The 22,006-nt window shown below is 46.6% G+C and overlaps 1 protein-coding gene across 8 annotated transcripts in view; it reads right to left on the reverse strand.

Moving 5' to 3' along the window:
* Positions 1 to 21,539, reverse strand: part of TLN2 (talin 2) — a 423,602-nt gene extending 402,063 nt beyond the window's left edge. For 5 of the 8 annotated variants that reach the window (XM_055319645.1, XM_055319651.1, XM_055319650.1 and 2 more), the window contains exon 1: positions 21,431 to 21,539. The gene's annotated coding sequence lies outside the window, so the exon portion shown is untranslated. Of the gene's footprint in view, positions 1 to 19,437; positions 19,454 to 19,726; positions 19,750 to 20,126; positions 20,162 to 21,430 lie in introns of those variants that run through there. The other 3 variants (XM_055319647.1, XM_055319648.1, XM_055319654.1) reach the window with 3 other exon arrangements.
* Positions 21,540 to 22,006: the final 467 nt, after the last annotated feature.

Below are 22,006 nucleotides of genomic sequence, written 5' to 3' on the forward strand. Positions count from 1 at the left end.
GGACAGAAGAAATGGTAGCTTGGGAAACGGGAAGAGAGGCAAAGCCTCCAAGTCACGTCATCAGAGTCCAACAACTTCTATTTTCAGATGAGAATTTTGAGGCCAGAGGGGAACGACAATGGTCTAAGGGCTATGTCTACAGCCAAAGCTAGGAACCCCTACCAGCTAAGGGCAAACTCAGATTCCAGGATAATTAAGCCACTCTCACTAGGGCACAGGAACAGGGCTGTTGCTGGAAGGTCAAATGCAAATCAAATAAGCCTCTTTTGCAACTACCTAAGAAGCACCTCTTTGAAATGCAATCATCAAGGAAGATAAGGCTCTATCCCCCAGTTTCCTGCGAGGGCCAGGGCCTAGCTTCAGCAGTCACATTATTCTAAATTGCAAGCCCTACCTCCAGTTAGTAAAAACAGGATAAATTTAGCAATTTGATCTCCAAGACATGAATATAATGCACTGTTATCCACTGAGCTATATAAAAGAATGAGATTTCTTTCCATCTTTACAATCTATAGCTTTGCAATCCTTGCAGCAGGCTGCCTGTGATATTCATCAGATTCTGGTTTAATGCGTATTCAATAATAAATTGTTTTCTTTTTCTTTTGTCTTTGTGGAGAAGTGTTCTGGGCTGGGAAAAGATTTTGCTTTTAATTATATTTCCCCAATATTCCTCAAAGAATCACCCCAACCTCCATGCAGACCTGACCTCCCTAAAGTTATTTTTAAGCTGTTTTCAACTAAAAGGGGTATAATTATGGTTTTAGGATGTGATTTATCCTATGGGCAGGGAAGGGGCGCCCACAACTCACTAAGATACTAAAAGAAAAGATGGAACTTGGTCCTCTGAATGTGGCCTGGGGACAGTCTCTTAGATCAGCCTCCACACATCCCCAAGTACCACAAATTCCAGGGACACACTCCCAGCAGGTCACAGAGCCCCTTAACTGGCTGGCTCTAGCCCTCAGTACCTACTGTGCCCTCTGCCAGGAAAGCCTAGCAGCCACCCCTCCTTCTCCCTCTGCGTGACCCCCATCGGAGTGGAATCCTGTCTTACTCTGCTCTGTACATTCCCTAGCACAGAGCAAGGCATGAATGAATGGAAACCTTTAGCTCTGCTCTTCTACCTCAAAGTCAGTACTATCTCCACATTCATTTTGTTTCAGGTGGAAACATTTCCTAATGGAGGAAATGTTTCTCAAAGAGCTGTGTTTCAACTGTTAGGATAAAAAAGTCCTTTCAAGAGAATGCTCATCAAACATTTCTGCTATCACACAGCCAACAGAAACACAGGTGAAAAACATCGGCTGTTTTAGCCCTGCCACTTTGCTATGATATTCCCTCAGCAGGAAACCCGCCTCTTTGCAAGGCCCTCAGCCAGTTTTGGCATCTCTTCCACCTTTTCCTCCCTGAGATCTGTCCATCTCTGTCTATCCCTGACAGGAACGTGACTGTCAAAGGCATCCTTGAGAAAATTTTCTTTTTTTTTTTTTTTTTTTTTTTTTGGAGAGTAAGTGTTCTTAAATGGACTCCTTCTCAAGTCACAACCAGAAAGTGCTTTTTGCAGAGCCCAGTCTGAGGTGAGCTGGACTGTCCTATCCAACCAGACAGTAGGGCTGGCTGTTGTTAATTATTACTGAGCACTAATGGAAATCCAACTTTATTTACCCCATCCACTTGGCCTGAGTCACCAGAACAAGAAGCCAACCCAACATGAAATACTTTGGGAAATGACCCACCAGAATGCACAGCTTTTGGTGCTTATGAACTGTACAGTACTGGTTCTCAAACTTTGGTGTACATTAGAATACTCTGGAGAACTTGCTCGATTCTGTATTCCCTTACCCCAGAGTTATGATTCAGTGAGTGGAAGATGGGGCTGCCTTTCTTTTAAGTTCTCAGGTGATGCTGAGGCTGCTGGTCCCGAGAACACTTTGGGTAACCTGATGAAGACAGCACCTTAGCCACCAGTTGAAGAAGAGAGCCAGGCCCTGGCTTCTTATTGGACTGACTGTGGCAAGGCCAAGCCCAATGGTTCTCAAACCCAATTCCCGTGAAACACTGTTATTCTATCACTGATATTAAAGCATGGGATTTCTCTCCAGTTTTCAAGGCAAATTAAACCTCTGACACCACTGACTGCTTGCTTCTATTATAATCCAAAAGTATTTAATTTCTCGACAAATTATGTCTTTTGTTAAGACTTCACTGAGCTCAACCAATATGACATATTAGTAAGAAGCACTTGTAATGGCCTGGCTGACACAGCCAACACAACATGGAGGAACGCCAAAATTCAGAGCCCTCAGCCTCTACATCAAGTCTGACCTTCACAAGGCACCTCCTTTGACCACTACACCCAGATGCCCTGATCACCTAATAACGTGCTCCTGGGCTGGTGGACCAAAAAATGGCTGGGTTGACCTCAAAACTCAATCTACTGGACAAAATAAAATGGGCACACACATTAAACTATCTTAAACCAAGGCAATGTGTAATGGATTGCTATACCATGTGGCATAAATGATTACAGGCTTCAGATTTTTCCACACAAGCAGTGAGGCATCACAGAAACAGCTACATCCTCCCCCTGCCTCTGCACTGAGACCATTTAGGGTCCCTGACTCAAGCTAAAAAGTCCTGGTAAAGTTTCAGACTTCTCACAATTTAATTTTAAAAATTTAGTATGCATCTGTCCCTGTGGACGTTGACAAGAGCATATAAATCCATGCCCCGACTTTGAACAGAAACATTCTACCCATGTCCAGTAAGGAGGTTTCCCTCATCCTGGGTGCTGTAAATCATGTGAGCTGATGCCTCATGCCAAGAGAAACGACCTGGTGTAGCATCCCTGACGACGGGGATATTTACCAGCTTGTGATTCTTCTTTCCTGACCTTTATGAGGAAGGTAGGCTAGCAAGTGAAACCAGCAGATTAAAATAGACTATTCCATTAAAAAACAAAACAAGCATTATGCTAGGTTTTTAAAAATCTTTTTATTTATTTATTCATGAGAGACACACACAGAGAGGCAGAGACACAGGCAGAAGGAGAAGCAGGCTCCATGCAGGGAGCCCGACATGAGACTCGATTCCAGGTCTCCAGGATCATGCCCTGGGCTGACTGCAGTGCTAAGCCAATGAGCCACCCGGGCTACCCGCATTATGCTAGTTTTAAAGGAGGGGCAGGGCCACCACATCTGGATCCAATTATTGTAAAGTTTCATAGCCTTCCCATCTTCCCTCCCAGAGGGAAGGCAGCAGAGCACAGAGACAGCGTAGAGGACAAACCAAGATCCCTGGATCCTGACCCAGGCTTTGCCACAAGCCCAATGTGTGAATTTGGGCAGAGTTCCTGATCTCTCCAGAGCTCAGTTTCCTAAAGAGTCTTCCAGGCCACAACACCAGTACTAACTAGTAATAGGATTCAAGTGTGGATGAATTCATGACGACCTTCACTTTTCCACTCCATTGTATATGTAAGAATTCCAATTCTCCAGGGAGGAGACACGGCCACTGTTCCTCTATGGGGCCTGTCCATCCTCCTTTGCCTCCTCCCTATCCTCCTCTCCCAAGCCTGGAGTCCTGTCCAATTCCCAAACTCAGCTTCTCAGAGCAGGGCTGGGATGAGAAAGAGCCCCCAGGAGAGTTTCCCCAACTGGCACTGAGCTTTCTCTGACTATAATGTCTAGCACAGCAGGACTTTAGTTCCTCAAATAAGCTTCTAATTGTCTTTTCGGAAATGTGCGTGGACGCTTATTTCAAGCCATTTGGCAAGTGCCTCGGAGGGTATTTGCTCTGACATTGTGCTTGGAGAGGGAGGATTTAAGAGTCTGGAGGAGCATTAGAAAAATTGCACTCCAGCTGATCCTTCCTTGGATGGAGATAAAACAACTTTTGCAGGCACCCACCACTGGTATGATGCAAAACCCGACAGGTCTCCAAACTTAAAATCACGGACTTTTACATTTGGACCTCAGTCTTCTCCCTGGGGCCCTAAGAAGGTATCCTGACAGAGTTAATGGATGCCAAGAATTATGACACACTTGGGAAGTCCCAGCAGTGCTCTCCTGTCCCCAGGCATCATTCTTCCCAGATGCAATATTAGCAGGACAGTGAGGGCTCCTGACAGCAGGCTGGAGACAGGCCCTGAGTCAGTAAGAACTGAGTCCAGAGGCTGTGGGGTGAGCATTCAAACTGGAATCAGAAAACGAACTCAAATCTCTGGCCCACCACCACCTCTCTGGTTTAAAATGTTAACAGGTGTCCCTGCCCTTCTACACAAGCCCTTATTTTCCTCAAATTTATTGTGTGTGCACACTCACCCTGGGGTCTTATTAATATGCCGATTCTGAGTCAGCAGATCTGGGTAGAGCCGGAGAGTATCAAGTTCCCAGGTGGAACGGATGTTGCTGGTCCATGAACCAACTTTAAATAGCAAGCACAAGGAAATTTACGATCTAAGCGGGTGTTTCCCAAACATCCCCGCTAAGAATCAGATGGGTAACTATTAAATGCACAGATTCCAGAGCCCCAGCCCAGATGAGTGCAGGCCTGGTGAACTGGAAATGTAACAAGCATTCCGGTGAGTTTTATTATCAGAGAAATTCGGGGGAGCCTGGTCTAGCTCATCTGCATCTCTCATTTAAAGCTTTCACAGCCTGTTGGAGCCCTTGCTTCCTTTTCCTTTGTTCTGTTAAGGCTCCTTAAAATCCACTAAACTAACTCCTGCTTCTGGGGGTCCTATAGATACACTGAGAGAGGTGACAGTTCTCCCAAACTCTCCCAAGTCCTGGTACACTTAGAAAAGGACTTTGTAAGGCCCCCCAGGGACCAAAGAAAGCCTGAGGGCACACTAGCAGCACACCTCTAAATCATAACTCAGCTCCCTGGTTGGACCTCAACTTTATCAGTCAATGGGCAAAACCAACCAGCACAGCCCTCCAATACATCTCCCCGTTGTTGTGAAGATGATCCAAAACAGAAAGAAAAATAAATACATCCAATTCCTGTCTTGAGGTCGTCTATAAGGGCCAATGCGGCAGAGAGGCAAAAAAAAAAAAAAAAAACGTACATCCGTACATCCGTACTCAACCTCTTTAACAATTTAAATGACAGATAATTACCATGGGACCAGAAACACACAGTCTGCTTTACACTCATCAGCTCACTGAATCCTTGCACCAAATCCTTGATTTGTTTGTTTTACTGAGGACACCAACGTTTACACAGATTGGGTGACTTGCCCAAGGTCACACTATCAATGACCCTTCGCAACACTCAACCCCGTTCTGGTTTGTTTTAATGCCTCCTGCTGACATATATACCCTGCCAGATCCTGCTTTCCGTGAGGACAGGGCCCAGGTCTGTTTTGTTCCAGGCTGTATCAACCATGCAGCTCATAGACACTCAGAAAAACATTTGCCAAGTTGATGAATGTCTTCAAAGCCAGGGCTTATCCTTGATAACAGGCTGCCTCCAAAACCGTAACAAGCAGGCGCTCCCTGGTTTAAAAGACTCTCAACTAATAAATTATGAATTTTTAAGACATAAGTTGGATTAGTGTTCATCAAGACAGTGTGGTACTGGCACAAAAACAGACATATAGATCAATGGAACAGAACAGAGAACCCAGAAGTGGACCCTGAACTTTATGCTCAACTAATATACGATAAAGGAGGAAAGACGATCCACTAGAAGAAAGACAGTCTCTTCAATAAATGGTGCTGGGAAAATTGGACATCCACATGCAGGAGAATGAAACTGGACCACTCTCTTGCACCATACACAAAGATAAACTCAAAATAGATGAAAGATCTAAATGTGAGACAAGATTCCATCAAAATCCCAGAGAAGAACTCAGGCAACACCCTTTTTGAACTTGGCCACAGTAACCGGAGAAGGACAAACAGTGTATGTTCTCATTCATTTGGGGAATATGAATAATAGCGAAAGGGAATATAAGGGAAGGGAGAAGAAATGTGTGAGAAATATCAGAAAGGGAGACAGAACATAAAGACTTCTAACTCTGGGAAATGAACTAGGGGTGGTGGAGGGGGAAGAGGGTGGGGGGTGGGGGTGAATGGGTGACGGGCACTGAGGGGTACACTTGACGGGATGAGCACTGGGTGTTATTCTGTATGTTGGTAAATTGAACACCAATAAAAATTAATTTATAAAAAAAAGACATAAGTTGGATTAAAGATAGTGAAAAGGGGATCACAGAAGGCATGAAGGATTCTTCGGTTCCTGCCACCTTGCTCTCCAATGTGGACAAGCCACTTGACCCCATTCTCTCTGCACTTCAGTTTCTCCATCAACGTGATGGTTTAATCCATCCCCCAAACTTCTGTGAACTCCTACCACGTACTGGCTGTGGAGCTAAGAAGAAAACAATCTGGAGGAATGAATGAGAGACCAAATCCATTCCTCAGCAGCCCTGCGCCAATTCAACTCCTCCCACCCCACTGAACACCAACAGAGAGAAAGCACACAGAATAGTTTTCAAACAACTAAGAAACAAAGGAGGGTCCTACGGGAATCATTTGCATCACAAAAGAAATCTTTACTTAGCAAACTAATTCACAAAAAGGAGGCTAGCATGACAAGTTCCCCTGGTACATTTTTTGAGTCAGGTTACCCATAGTCAATGTCATCCTTTTTAGGTGTACAGCTGTATTGATTTTAACAAATACATGCAATTCCTGCTGTGGTTTTCAAAACAGTTTATTTCTAACTTTTCAAGAATACATTACAGAAAGTGACTAGCATGCATGGTCCAATGAAACAAAATTAATTTTAGCTCCTCTTTCTAAAAGTCAATCAAGGTTGCCATTCTTCCAGAAAGAAGAATTGAGAATCTTGTTGGGGGGGGGTGGATCAATTTGCAGGGAGCATCGAGTACCAAGATCTATTAGTCCATGCAATTGAATCTCCTTTACTAATAAAAGAGTTTTCCTTCTCCCAACTCTCGCCTTCAAGTGTACCAAAAAAAATTTTTAATATGCACACAGAGCCTAAGAACATAAACCTATTTCTACCAAAGGTCATCCTTAACTGAGCAGTTTAAAACCACAAAGCCCCCTTGAATTAACTCCAAAAATCTGTAATAAATTTCACATACTATCAATGTTCCAAAGGAATTTACCTGGACAAAGAACACGACTTTTGTTTTAAGACTTACCTTAAAATGAACTGCGTGAGCTTATGTCAAAAAGGGAGGGGGTGATTATTCAAACAGAACTCTAACAATCTATTCAAATTACATCTCCACTGCAGAATTAGGTCCTTGTAACTTGAGACCAAACAACAGCATTCCCAGCCAGAAAATGGGAACAATGCAATCAAACAGTGTTTACACCTTTACTGCTGGGCTGGTATAAAGCAGAGCTGATTTCCAAGCCTTAGCTCAATGGCACTCAAAACTTCAGTATGTCTAACAACCTTCTGATTATAAAAACTCCACATTCTTGGACACCACACGAACCTACCAAATTAGAATCTCTGGGGACTAAGTGTTTAAACTTAGTCCCAGGTAATTCTGAGGGTGGTGGCTAAGGATATCCTAAGAGATATAGCCCTAGCAAAGGGAGCGTGTGTCTTGTTGTGTAATCACTAAAATGAAGTTAAGATGGTAACGTAACTTGGACATTGATCCTGAGTATGGGTTATAATATGCAGGCAATGGCCCAGGCTTCTAAATGTTCTCACTATGCAGAGAGGCTGGTCATTGTAGTAGCAGCAGATGAAACCACACAGTGACAGTCTTTCATTAATGAGCAGTTGCCTGCTCTAAGTGTGGTCCACAGACCAGCAGTTCAGAATTAGAAACAAATCTCTGGGGCTGAGGTCTAGGAATCCATGTTTTAACATCTCTTCAGGTGATTCACCCACATGCTCCAGCATGTTTTTAGTTAACACGAATACGTTTTATAATCACAAATACTTAATAATCACAACTTTTTCTTGCCTTGTCCTACTGCCAGTTTTATATTTGCTCTGCTAAAGGGATGCATGTTCTCAACTTATCTCCCACCCTTTCCCCACTGTGGTTTATGTGGCACGGAAAGTTCTGAGCTAGCTTTATTTCCCATTAGCTGAGGGACAACTAGCATGGCCTAGACAACCAAAGTGCTCCAACCATACACATCCGTATGGTGGCAGGGGTAATTATGAAAGGACATCCTCTGGGGCTCTCAGCGTCCCCTGGTCCAAGGAGTACCTTTCCATGATGCCTCCTAGGGTCTCCCATGAAAGTCAGCTGCCGAAAACTCAAATGGGCACTTGATGGTGACGGTGGGTTATTCCTCCCTAAAATATTATGTCTATTGTAGGGTAGCACTCATTCTCCCATTTTGGAATGCATCAAAATCTCCACGGGAAACTTAATAAAAATAGAGATTTCTTGGTTGCAACCTCAGCTTCTGATTCAGTAGTGTTTCAGAGGGTCTCCTAACCCTGTATTTTTAGCAAGCTTCCCAGAAGAGTCTCATACAGAGCAAGGTTTGAGAATCACAGATGTTATGGGAGAAACCTATCCTCAGTAGAAAATCTGAGCTTAAGTCAAACTTACCCAGTATTTGGCATGTAAACCTTGGAACACCTCAGCTTCCTCAAAGTAGAAACAGCACCCACTTCACAGGGCTGTTACCTTGGACCACACAAACAAGTTTTACTACCCAGTAAAACTGGTAGATACAGACTTCTACAACGATTACCAACAAGGGTCCCCTTCACCTAAAAAGGTAGCTTCAATAAGAAGCATTCCACATCAGATTTGAATTAAGACACAGGTCAGTTTGACAACCTGTGATGTGCATGGACTCGTGTCCCCTCAAAAATGATATGTTGGAGTCCTAACTCCCCAGGACCTCCGAATGTGATCTTCTGTAGAAACAGTACCTTTACAGAGGTAGTTGAGTTAAAATGAAGACATTAAAAGGGGGGGGGGGGCAGTGCCTAATCCGTTATGACTGATGTCCTTCTAAGAAGGAGAAACATGGACACAGAAAACAGGCACAAGAAGAAGACATCCACGAGCCAAGGATAAAGGCCTGGCACAGATGAGCTTCCTTGATAGCCCTCGAAAGAAACCAACCCTGCCCACATCTGGATCTTGGACTTCTAGCTTCCAGAACTGAGACAATAAATTTCTGTTGTAGAAGCTGCGGATCTGTGGTACTGCGTTACAGCAGCCCCAACAAACTCAATCTGTCAGCTTGCAATTCAAGAGGAAAGTGCCCTTCTGCTGTTCCTTCTGTGGGGGACACTCAGGCCCCCGATGTATCGTTTCAGATTCCACAGGATTTGCTCTAGTATCACCAAGTACATTCATAAAGTTCCATGTGAACTACTTGTCAACTTAGTGAGAGAGCCAGCTCAGGGGTGGGGGTGGGGGGGTGGGGAGGGTGGGAGGTGGCAATCAGTGCAGGCTCTGCTGTGGAGTCTTGAGCCTGTAGCAACCCTCACAAAATTAGAGCTCCAAAACATCTGCAAGTTTACCAGCAAGAACCAGCAAATCATTTAACATCCTCGTAAAACTGTCCAAACCCATCCCTGCTCAGCAGACTCATACTCCCCTCTTCCTTCTGTCAGAGGGGCACCCACCGTCCGCATCAGGCACCAGCTGGTCTGAGAGCTGGCAAGCCGCCCTTGGCACTCAGGCACCTGGGGATCCGGATCAAGAGGACCCTAATGGCCCTCAAGGAGGTGAGTTCCTCAAACTGAATGCATCTTTCTTTCTCCCTGTTAGTAGGACCTAACGCATTGCAGAGATGCCCTCAAAGAAAATAAAAGACCTTTTTTATGTGCATTAAAACTGGAACCCTAGGGGCGCCTGGGTGGCTCAGTGGTTGAGCATCTGTCTGCCTTCAGCTCAGCTCATGATCCTACAGTCCTGGGATGGAGTCTCACATCGGGCTCCCCGCAGGAAGCCTGCTTCTCTCTCTCTTCCTAGGTCTCTGCCTGTGTGTGTCTCATTAATAAATAATATCTTAAAAAAAAAAAAAAAAACCTGGAACCCGAAAGGGTCTTTCCCAGTAACCAGAGGGGGTGTGGGAGAGTTAGCAGCAGCCTGATCCTGTTGGGATGGTTGTCCTGCACCAAAAGGGAGCTGTGTCTATCCAGTGTGCAAGGCCTACGGGGGGACTACCTCCTACACACCCTCTTGGGCAACCTCTCTTAGGTAGGTGCCTCCCTAGAGTAATTTTTAAAAAACCATAGGTCCCCCTAGGTCTCGCTCTCAGGGATTCCAATTCAGTGAGTTGGGTGGGTTTAGGAATAGTGTTAATTCTAGTATAATGAACACAGAGTTATATTAGTTTCAGGTGTACAATATAGCAATTCAAAAATTTTATACATTACTCGGTGCTCGGTCAGGATAAGTGTGCTCTTAATGCCCATCACCTAGTTCACCCATCCTCTACCCCCACCCATCTGTCCCGCTGGTCACCACCAGACCAATCTCTAGAGTTAAGAGTAGAGTTTTTTGTTGGCCTCTTTGTTGTCTGTTTTGTTTCTTAAATTCCACATGTGAGCGAAATCATATGGCATTGGTTTTTCTCTGAATGACTGGCTTCACTTAGCATTATACCTTTTAAGGAATAGCATTTTTAAGAGCTTCCCTGGTGATTTGGAAGCACACACACGACTGAGAACCACAGCCACCAATTATGGTCAGGGTCCCACCAGATATCCCAAGAAAAGGAAAAGCACCTGGTGGTGGTCAGGAACATGGGATTTCAGTGCCAGCTTTGCAAAGCGGCCCCAGTAATTCTCATCCTTCTGGGCTTCAGTTCTTTCCATGTCAAAGGGAGAGGCTGACCTAGAACCATTCAGGCCTCCCAGTTTTTAAGCAATTAACTTCTCTGGAATGACTCTAAGATCTCCCATGAAGTCATCTGCCCTTCCTTCTTGGATGTACTAAACCCACCTGCTTTGTGCTTGCTCTTCAGGCTGCCCTGGCTGATGCCTTACCCTTTAACCCTGCTGGGGAGGGCCCGGGAATGACAGGTGCGGAGTCCCACAGAAAACCCTTCAAGGAGAAAATTAAGCCTCTTAAAGTGCCCTTGATGTAATCTCTCAAACCCAGGAATAATCCACACTCCTCTGGGAAGATTTGCCAGGCATGACCTCGGGCCATACTCAGGAAGTATCTTTACTTACAACAACCTAGGTCCTAGCCCAAGTATGACATAATTATGGGTGGTCTTGCAGCAATGCAAATAGAGAAGACAGGGATTGTCATTTAAGCACACGAAGCTTTGGGACTCCCTAAACTGGGTGCTTGAGAGAGCAGCATTGAGGGAACCAGGGAATATCGCCACCGATCTGCAGGAAAATTCAGTCTGCCAGGGGCTCAAACACAGCAGGAGAGAAAGGAGACCTCTCTCCATGCAGTCAAGTGGACTCTGGGGATGAGTGATGCACCAAAGCAATCCACCAGAACATCGAGGTCAATAAGTACTTGAGACAAGTGAATTTGCTGTGTCCAACTCAGTGACAAAAGTTACCAAGCTGACTGCTTAAGTGCCCCTCCTTCAGAGATAAAAATGAGAGGCAACCATTTGTCTGCAGCTAGCTATCCTCGCCTTCTATCACTCAACAAGTAGTTAGCAAGGATGGGCTGCATTCACTCATTCCTGGAACCTCTAACTCTTAACACTTGACCTAAAAAAAAAATACTGGTCCCAAGAGACACTGTTTTTCCACATCTATATTACTCTCTTCCTTAGCTCAAATCTGAAAGAGATTTCTTTTTCCTCATCTAAGGCTAACCTCCATAACCAGCAAGTTTTCTTCATCAATTACTCATTAACATTTTTTTTGTAACTCCTACGTGCCAGCCATTGCTTCAGACACATGGGGACACGGTGCCAGATAGTTTCTCTCATGGGGCTTATATTCTAGAGCCGCAGGGTAGACAACAAATGAATCACGTATGTAATATCAGGGAATGATAAATGATATGAAAACCAAAAAAGGACGAGGCTTGAGAGCAGGGGCTAGGAGATGCCAGGGAGACCTCTGCGGAGGTGACATTGGAGCCAACTGGTAAATGAAATGAAGTGTGAGGGAGTGCCCCCAACTTTCAGGAGCCAGGATGAGGAGATCCAGCAGGAGAGCTGGAGGTGGAGCAGCCAGGGCATCAGGAGAACCTGATGAGGATGGTGGCACGGAAGCCAGGTGAAGAAAGGTCCTAGAGAGCAATCAGCTGGTTAACCGCTGCTGAGAGGCTGCAGAAGGTGATAGGGAAGAGCTGGCCACCAGATACCACTGGTACCTGAAGAAGCGTGGCTTCAGTGAAGGATGGGGCAAAAGCCAAATTGGAGTGGGTTCAAGACAGAATGAGCAGGGAGGAAATGGGGCAGAATGTATGCCAATTCTTTCAGAAAGGTTTACTATTAAGGAGAGTAGGGTGCATTTCATTTACCAGTTGACTCCAATGTCACCTCCGCAGCTGCAAGAGTCGCTGATTGGGGAGACGGGGTCATGAGTGTGCTGTGTTGTTGCTTTTTTCCTTAACATGAGGACTACTACTACAGCATCTCTCTCAGGAGGGATTATCCATCCGAGAAGGAAAGACGATTATGCAGAAGGGAAAGGAGATACATGCATGAGTACAGGATCCATTGCACATGTGGTTAAAAAGCTCTGTGGATACAATGCTGTGTGGCTACAGTCTGCTAGATAGGCTAGCAGATTTAATAGGAAGGAGGAGGATGAAACTCGTAATTGCTTGTTTTTCTCCCTGAAATAAGCCAAGTCATCAGCTGAAAGGGGGGGGGGGGTGGGGACAGAAATATGGTGGGGTACAATAGTGCATTCCAGTGTACCAACAGTCCCCGTTGAGATCTATAGTTATAAATCAAAAGAGAGATACGACACAGATGGCCAGGTGTTTTCTCTAGCCGGTTCCTAGGCCTCAGGCAGGAGCATGATAGGTGGACGGAGGGGTTTTCCCAAGAGAGTTAGATTAAAGGAGAAAGGGTCAAGGGAGTTGAGGGTGTATTAGAGCACCTGAGCTGTGGGGGGGGGGGCCTCAGGGGAGGAGAGAGGGATATGGTCAATGAAAAGTGGAAGGGTCACCAGGTCAGAGGCCCTTGTAGGGTGAAGGCTAGGTGGAACTGGGTACTAAAGGGAGTAAGATGAAAAACAAGGGAGGGTCACACTGGACTGCCTGTGAAGATTTTGCTGGAGGTACAGTTACTGGTAATGACAAAGTCTAAAACCGTGTTTTTCAAACCAAGGGCTAGTGGGAAGTGAAATCAATTTAGTGGGTTATGATGAGCATTTTTTAATTGAACAAAATAAAAAGTCTAAGAGTACATTATACCTAGTAAGGGTAAATAATGTTTGAGGAAACTTGTTCCAGCTGTGTGTGCATATTTTCATGCTGGATCATCACACCAAATCTCTCTCCCTCGTGGACAGGTGTTTTAAAATACAAACAAAAACAAAAACAAAAAAACAAGGACACTAAGGGTTTCTTAACACTGGCATGGCTGATCTTCTAGGCTGGAGAATTATTTGTTGTGGGGGCAGTCCTATACATTGTAAGACATATAGCAGCATCCTTGGCCTCTACCCATTAAATGCCAGTAGCGCCCCTTCCTCCCTTCAACCTATGCTACACAAAAATGTCTCTAGAAGATGCTAAATACCCTCTGTCTAGAAATAACCATGGAAGAGATGGCTGACGTAGGGTAGAGGAAAAGGTAACAATGAGAGGTGGCCAAGGGACTGAGTTGAGTGGACAATCTGTATAGATTTCAAGTCACCCAAAATGCTGATGGTACCACAGGACTCACTGTTTAAAAATTCTGATTATCAGAAAAACTAATAAAGCATCTAAAATTAAGCAAAAAAAATGTTTTAAAACAGGCTTATAAAATTCAATTCTAAGTCTTTCCTGTAAATTAAGCTATATAATATAAAACTGAATTAAGTCAAACCTATAATCCCAAAATATCTGAACAAAAGCAAGCTAAGGATTACAGAAGGGGAAGCACACTGCATTCACTGCTGTATATACGGAGATGTTACAGCTTTGTTATTTGATCATTATAGAGGAATGTAAATTCATATGTATAAAACCCAAATCCAACCACTAATACGATTTTAATTAAAGTTTTCTGATTATAAAAGAAATATAGAGAAAATTTGGAAAATACCAAAAAAAAGTAATTTTTAGGAATTTTAAACATTTATAATCCCACCACCCAGAAAAAGTCATTTGGTTTGTTCCATTCAGGGAATGCAGACAGAGAAAAAGGGAGGGAAGGAAGGACAGACAGTCAAAGGGAGGAAGAACTAGGTGGGCCAGATGAACAGTCTTCAAAAAATGAAGCAACATGAGGCAGAGGACTATAGATACAGGCTCTCTACCTTAGCTACATATCAGAATTACCTGGAGAACTCACCCATAAATGCCAACTCCCCACCCAAACCAAAGCATCAGAATCCCCAAGGGATCCCAACGCAGAGTCAGGGTGGAAAATCCTACAAAAGAGATTCATTCTATAAGCTTAAGGTCAAGGTCTGTTTCATGAAAAGTTCCCTCTCATTTCACTTTTTTTCATACACTCTACTACCAATTTTGCTTTGCTTATTATAACTTACATGTGAAATCATTAGAGAATAAAAAGCATTAAAATTAAGGGGCTAAAAACAGAACAAATGTTTATCTGCTAAAGAATTTTAGAATTAGGGGATGGGTGGAGAAGGGAGCCTTTCAGTGAAACTTCTTCTTGAGCTTTGGGTCATCTGAGCCTCTAAGAACTTATACAAAAGTAAGGGTCCCTGAGGACAGCACAGTATGTATGTGCCACTGATAACCACTGTTAGAAATATGTCCCCTCTGGAAACAGTGAAATAAACACTTGTTGAAATTAATGGCTACTGCACTTAATTTCCTCCAAAAAAAAAAAATGCACTAATGACCAGATTACAATGCAATTTAAGCAACATTTATCATCTGGTCACCATTTTCTTCACAATGCCCTTGACATGTAGCCAACTTTTGTCAAAAGAAATCAATGACTTCAAATCTTCCATATGCATGCATGCATGCTGAAAACCAAAACCCAAAAATGAAACAATCGCTAACAGTCCTCTTCATTCTCGCTTGAGACTCCATTACAGAATATTAAAACAATACTAATGAACTCTGACTTTCACTGTGGCGTAAACATGCATCTATCCATCATTAAATCCCCAAACACGTACAAGAGATGTAGACAACATTCAAATAACATACCCCAAATATTTATTTCTCTCTGCTTGGTAAAATTGATAAGAGTGAGTTAACTTGCCCTAACTGGCATTCTAACTTTAATCCCCTGGCTGGACAAGAACACAAGATCTGTAGAACAGGAAGCTGGTTTCTCAAAACCAGCAATTCTCAAAGTATGGTCCATGATCACCAAGATCAGCATTACCCAGGAACTTATTAAAAATGCAAATTATCAAACTCCACCCAAGACTTACAGAGTCTAAAACCCTGGCCCAACAATCTGGCTTTTAACAAGCCCTGGAAGTGATTCTGATGCATTCTAGCTGGGGAACCACTGGTGGTATCTAAAACCATGATTTTCAAATTGTGCAGCAGAGCCCTGGCTTGCAGTGGGTTGAGACTCTGAGTCTCCCACTAGGACTCACAAGGTCACGTAGCACGGACTTCCTAAAACGTGGATGGAGTTTCCACTGTTTTTCGAAGTTTGATTTTAGTGCTAACTGCCAAGAATTCATAAATTCTATCAAGTTTCAAAAATCACACTAGAAGGTAAGATTATAAATGGTACAGAGCAGTCAGCAAGCTAGGGATCTTGTAGAAGGAGACGGGAGTTCAAATGCCAGCAGAGCCGTTAGACAGTACCTCTCTGAGCCTCAGACAGGAAAACCAAGCTTGAGGAGAGGCTGCTGCTATTTGAGAAGACTGTGCCATTGGCCAGACCTTCCCTGAGCCGGAATCAGAGAAAGTCAAGGAAAAGGAAAGTGCTTGCTAAGAGCTTTCTTGATCTCTTATTCTCACTTCTCTCCTGGGGGATAAAGGTAAACAACTTTTTCTAAAGCCATCCTTTACAATGAAAGCACTGACTCAAAACTGAGAAATCTCAGAATGTCAAAAGATAATTAACTGAAAGTTTCCAAAGAGATTAAAGATTGCTGCAGAAAGCCTCAGAGAAAGCAGGTGTGGTGTTGTTTCCAAAAGGGTCTCAATAAAGTTTCATATCCATGAACCAAATACTATTTTAAAGTGTTTCCATATAGAAAAGTTTTTGTGTTTAAGTAAACCAATCAAGGTGTATATGAAACACATGAATCACCCTTCCCCCTTTCCCACTGCCAATTTTAAACAATCTCAAGCTTTATGTGTCGTGTCCTTCCATATCTTTCTCCAGTGTTCTATAATAGGGCTTTTTTTTTTCAAATCAGAAATAGGATCATACTACATCTGATACTCTATAACTTGATTTTATTTACATTTAATACATCATGGATATCCTCTGCAAAATAATCCAAAATAAACCCTATTTATTTATCCTACTGATGGACATTTCGTATTGCTTATTTACTTGAATGACCCCACAATAAACATCTTTACACACAGATCTTTGTATGTTGATGTTTTTCTTTCTGTAAACCAGGCCTCCAAATATGGGATTGCTGGGGTATATAGTTCATTCCAAACTTAAAGAGAAATTGTCTGCTTTCCCTAAGTTTTATAGCAATTCAAACTCCCCAGAGTCTATGAGTTGCCCCCATACACATCTAACAGAAGATGTTACCGATTTTTTAAAAAGTGGGTTAACTGAATGGACAGAAAAGTAATGTGTTTTAAATTTGCATTACCCTGACCATTGTGGAGGTTAAGAAACTTTTCACATGTTTATTGACCATTTATCTCTCTTCTTTTGGGAACTGACTGTTCATATCCTTTGCTTATTATGTTGTCCTTCAAATACTATTTAATCACATACCACCCCCCCCCCATCTATTAGATATGTAAAGTACAAATGAATATCACCCCCTAGGAACTCAGCATGTGAGGTTAGGACAGGGGATGTCTTCTTAGCATGAAGTGCATGGTAAGTCCTCAAAACAATTGCTAAGTGAATAGGAGACTTAGAGAATTTTGTTAAGATTGAAACTAGAAGTTGGGACACCTGGGTGGCTCAGCGGTTGAGGTTGAGCGTCTGCCTTCAGCTCAGGGTATGATCCCGGGTTCCCGGGATGGAGTCCCACATCAGGTTCCCAGCTGGGGAGCCGGTTTCTCTCTCTGCCTATATCTCTACCTCTCTCTGTGTGTCTCTCATGAATAAATAAATAAAAATCTTAAAAAAAAAAAAAAGATTGAAGCTAGAAGAGTAAAAAGGAAATACAAATATTCATTATTTTTCCTACATATTCAGAAAGGCATCACTTTAGCTGAAATTACATTGTTGGTTAAGGGAAAAAATCATGTTCTTGGCATTGACTCTGAAAATCCACTGTGAAATGGGTGGCAAATGAGCCCAGTCTTAATTCAGAGTTCCGGCTGACAATAAAGAAAGGCTCTTACAACCAAAGCATTTTGTACCCAGCCTTGTTTACCAGTTGTCATTCAAATGGCACCTGCCACAGAGCCAAAGGTTGTCAGGATGGTGATGTCAGGAGAAGCCTACCTTAAGCCATCTCGTCATTTCTTTTTTGGTTTTGTCTCCACCCCCTTCAAGATTTTTTGCTCCTTAAAATCCCCTGCTTACTGAGGAGGGGCCTGTAGAGAGGGCTTGCAGGGGGAGTTTGACAGTTCAGATTCCTTAACTCTTTTAACTTCAGGCAAAACATCTGGTTGAACCCACCACTTATCCCCATTATTTGTAATAGTTCTGTTTGGCTTATGTTTTAACTAGTCTCCTTATTAAATATAAAAATAATAGGATTAAGAAGTTCTGGGGGAAAGTACTGTAATTAAAAAGGCACCAGTTTCGTAAGTTAAGCTGTAATTCTGGCCCTGCTTATTAAGTTTTCCTTCTTGTCTTTAAAATTTTTTGTACCCAATAAAACTGACTTTGAATTATTTAACTCTTTTTTAGTACTTCCTGTATTGGCCAAACTCCACCTAAAATCTCCTAGAAAACATCATGACTCAAAAGTTCTGAATCAATAATGTCTGTCATGGATCATAAGTTTCAGACACTGTCCCAAGAGTTTGGACAGGCCACACACACACCACAACATACACACCACACAGTGGGGTAAACTGACAGGCAACTCTCTCCAAAAAGCACCAACCTTTCCTAATCTTTTGAAGTTATAAAACCTTCTTAACAACAACAACAACAAAAATGCAAGACCTTTGATCAAGTCACGAAGTTGTAATATGAATCAGGCAAGAGTCCACAAAGCACAATTTGTAACACCTTGTTAAGAGAGGCATAAGAAATCATAAATATGAAAGCTGTAAACTTGGGAATGAAGGTTGAAGGGTCTGCAACTTCTCTTAAGTTTTAATTTCAGATTTATTAAGACAGCGATTTTTTTAATTTAATTTTTATCATACAACATGTAGTACATGCACACAAAGCATAATGCTAAACGAATAAATACATTTTTAGATGTATAGACTTTTTTTTTCTGAGTATAGTTGGTAAAAATTTAGATGGTTCACCATCTGTAACCTCCCTTAACTGCTCTTGGGAACTAATTATCTGCTGTGAGTGAGGGGTGCAGGAAGATGGGAATCAGTGTAATTCTGAGGTACAAAACACAGAACCTGGATTAGAAATCTCTATCTCTACCCATCACAGTCAGTCTCTCTCTCTCTCTCTCTCTCTCTCTCTCTCTCTCTCTCTCTCACACACACACACACACACACACACACACACTCTTTGTAAAACCCAACTTCCCACAAAAATACTTTAGGAAAAGAAACAGTGTTTGGTTTGAAAAACCCTAAACAATAGGTTCAGCACTAGTGAATTCAAGGCACACCTATTCGCCTAACTCATTTAACAGAGTTAAGTCTTAAAAATCTGCTGTTTGAAGTAGAAGCACAACATTAATGTCAAAAGGAGACACTTTAATTAACACTATTTTGTATATCCTTAATAACCTAAGTGGGTACCAAGTACCAAGGCAGAGAAAATTCAGTGACTTCCCCAATCTGAAGAACCCGGTGTTTCTTGCGATTCAAGGTACCACCACCGCTAAAGACTAGGAACTTTATAAAATAAATGCTTTTCTGCAACTGATTTGATTCTCTCCTAAATTAGTTATGTTAATTCTGGATAAATGTCACCTTGGGCTCTGGGGTGTTTTCCACTATTCCAGGGCTCAATGGGAAAAGAAAAGAAAAAAGAACTAGCATTCACGCAGGTAACCGCCAAGGCCCCTTGGGACATCCACCTGCACCCCCAGGGGTGGCGCCGACACCCCAATCAGCAATCACGGAAGACAAACCTCCGACGCGCAGTGGGGGACCTCGGCCCCGGCCCCGGAGGCACCTGCTGAAGGCGGCTGGCGAAGGAGCGGCCCGGTCCCGGACCTCACAGGGCGCCCCTCAGAGGAAGGCCTCCGAGCCCCCCTCTCCCTGTGATCCCCGCAGCCTCTCCGGCGACGAAGCCCCCGGTGCTGACGTGACCTCGACAGGGCGGCATCGCCTCAGCGAGACGCCAAGGAGCCAGGCCGGCAGGTCTCCGCGCTCGGGGGGTGGTGGGTCGGCAAACACGCCCTTCCTCGGCCCCCTCACCGGGCAGAGACCGCGAGCTCCCAGCTACCGTAAGTCGCAAGAGCAAGCCCGCAGCCGCGTCCCGGGGAGCCGCCCGCCGCGGGGAGGGCGCGCAGCAGCCGGACGAACGCCTCAGCCCGGCACGCGCGGCCGCCGTGAGAGCCGAGCAGGGGGCGGGGCGCCCGCGTGTCCGCGCGCTCGGGGCCCGCTGCTCCCTCCTGCCCCTGCGTCTCGGCCCCGCCAGGCGCTCGCGCGCCCGCTCCCCGGGCATCCTCGGCGGCTAGCCGCCACCTCGAGGCGCAGGGGCCCGGCCTCCGTGCCCCTCGTCCCCTCGACTCGTCGCGGACGGCAGCAGGTCAAGTTTCCCCACGCCTCACCCGAGCCCCAACTTCGGGAAACGCCCCCGCCCGCCGCCCCTTACCTGGCCTCCACGAGCGGGCGTCGCGGCGACAGCAGAGGCGGCGGCGGGAGCCTCGGGCCGCTCCCGCCTCCCCTCCCGCGGGGATCGGCTCCGGCGGGGCGCGCGGGCGGAGCCGGCCCGGGGACGCCGCCGCCGAGCGCACGGCCCGGGCGGAGCGGGCGAGGGGCGTGTTCCGTGCGCCCGGGAGCCCGCGCGCTGCGTCCCGGCGGGACCCGGAGCCCCTGACGGCGGCTCGCCCCCCCCCCCCCCGCCGCGGGCCGCGCCGACCTGCCACGCGCTGCCGCCGCGCGCCCCTCCGGGGCCGGCTCCGCGTGCGCCCTGCGCGGCCGCCTCCGCGCCTCCTCGGCGCGCAAACTTTCCCGGCCGAGCCCCCTCCGCCTCCGCGGCCGGGGCCCCCGCGCTGTGCCCGGAGCCCCGGCAGCCAAGACCCACGGAAAATATGGCGCCCTCCAACGTCGCTCCTCGGGCCCCTCGGGGAACCCCGAAACGCTCGGCGTCCGGGCGCCCCGGCTCCCCGGGGGCGCGGAACTGGAGCTGGCGGAGCCGAGGAAGGAAAGGGCAGCGCTCGCCCAGCGCGAGGCCAGCGCCGCTGAAGCCGAAGCCTGCTCCGCTCTGGGGCGGGCGCTGCCCGGGCCCCTCAGCAGCCAGCAGCTTTGCCGGTGGCGAGGCCGCCGAGGGGGAGTCGCGGAGTCGGCAGGTCCGAGGGTCCGCGGCCGCACGAGCCCCGCACCCGCGGGCTGTCGTCGCCGCGAGCCGCGGCCGGAGACTTGTTTGCAAAGTGGCGCTGGAGTCGGGGCGGCCAGTGTTGGAATGAAGCCGCTCCGCCCGCGCCAACTGTGCCGGCGCGGGGGCCCGGCCGGGGCCGAGGGGACACTCCGTGCAGGCGGGGCCGCTTTTCAAAGCCCAGTTACCGGAAACCCGGCGGGAGCCCCGGAGGGGACGGGCTGCCCGCCGCCAGGAATCCGCTCTCGGGCGCCGGCTGCCAGCCTGCTTGCAAACCGCTGCGCCCAGGTCGAGTGCAGTGAAACATACATGTGCAATAGACAGGTGCATTAATTTTATTTTATTTTTATTAGCATTATTATTATTTTTTTTTTTTTTTGCAAAAAGCCCTCCTAGGATATCAAATCTGGGAGCTTTGCGGGTTTTTTTCTGCATTGGCATCACTCACGAGATGCAAAAGGGAGGGAAAAAAAACCACCCACATTTTCCTTCTGTACAGGGGAGGGAAAAGACACGAGAAATTCATGCAACGTGCATGCAGCTGGAGGAAGAGGGAAACCCGAGTGAGCCGTGCGCCTTACCGGGGGATGCATTTACTGTCTCATTGCAGAGCGCCTGCCCCGGAGTGCAGCCGGCGTCCCCCCGCGCGCCCGGCGACCGCTCCGCTCCCGCAGCCGCCTCAGCCGCTGCCGCCGCCGCTGGCTCCGGGCGCGGAACAAGAGCCGAGGGCGAGCGCGAGCGCACGGCCCGCGAGCGCCGGGAGGGCAGGAAGCGCGTCATCACTCGGGGACGGCGCGGCCCCGCGCGGCTCCGGTCCAGCAGCGGCGCCGTGCGGCACCCGGGCTGCGCCTGCCCGGGCCCCTCTGGGTCTCTGTCCCGCGGCCCTGAGCCGAGAGGGTCCGCGGGGGCAGGCGACCCGCCGGCCGCGCTGTCGTGGGGGCGAGGGGGCGCCGAGTGACCGCGGCTCCCCCGAACTCGGGCTCAGATGCGAGGGAGAGTGGAGGGGGGGGCGCGGCGTCCCTGGATTGGGGTCCCCGGAGCCGCAGCGCGCCGCCCGCAGACCCCTGGCCACCCCGAAGCGAGCGGCGTAGCTCGAGGACCGTGGGGGGCCGTGCGCTCGAGCGGCGGTGCCATCGCCCCCTGCCCCGCTCCGCGCG

The sequence above is a fragment of the Nyctereutes procyonoides genome, unplaced genomic scaffold (genome assembly GCF_905146905.1).
Source record: "Nyctereutes procyonoides isolate TBG_1078 unplaced genomic scaffold, NYPRO_anot_genome, whole genome shotgun sequence".
NCBI lineage: Eukaryota > Metazoa > Chordata > Mammalia > Carnivora > Canidae > Nyctereutes > Nyctereutes procyonoides.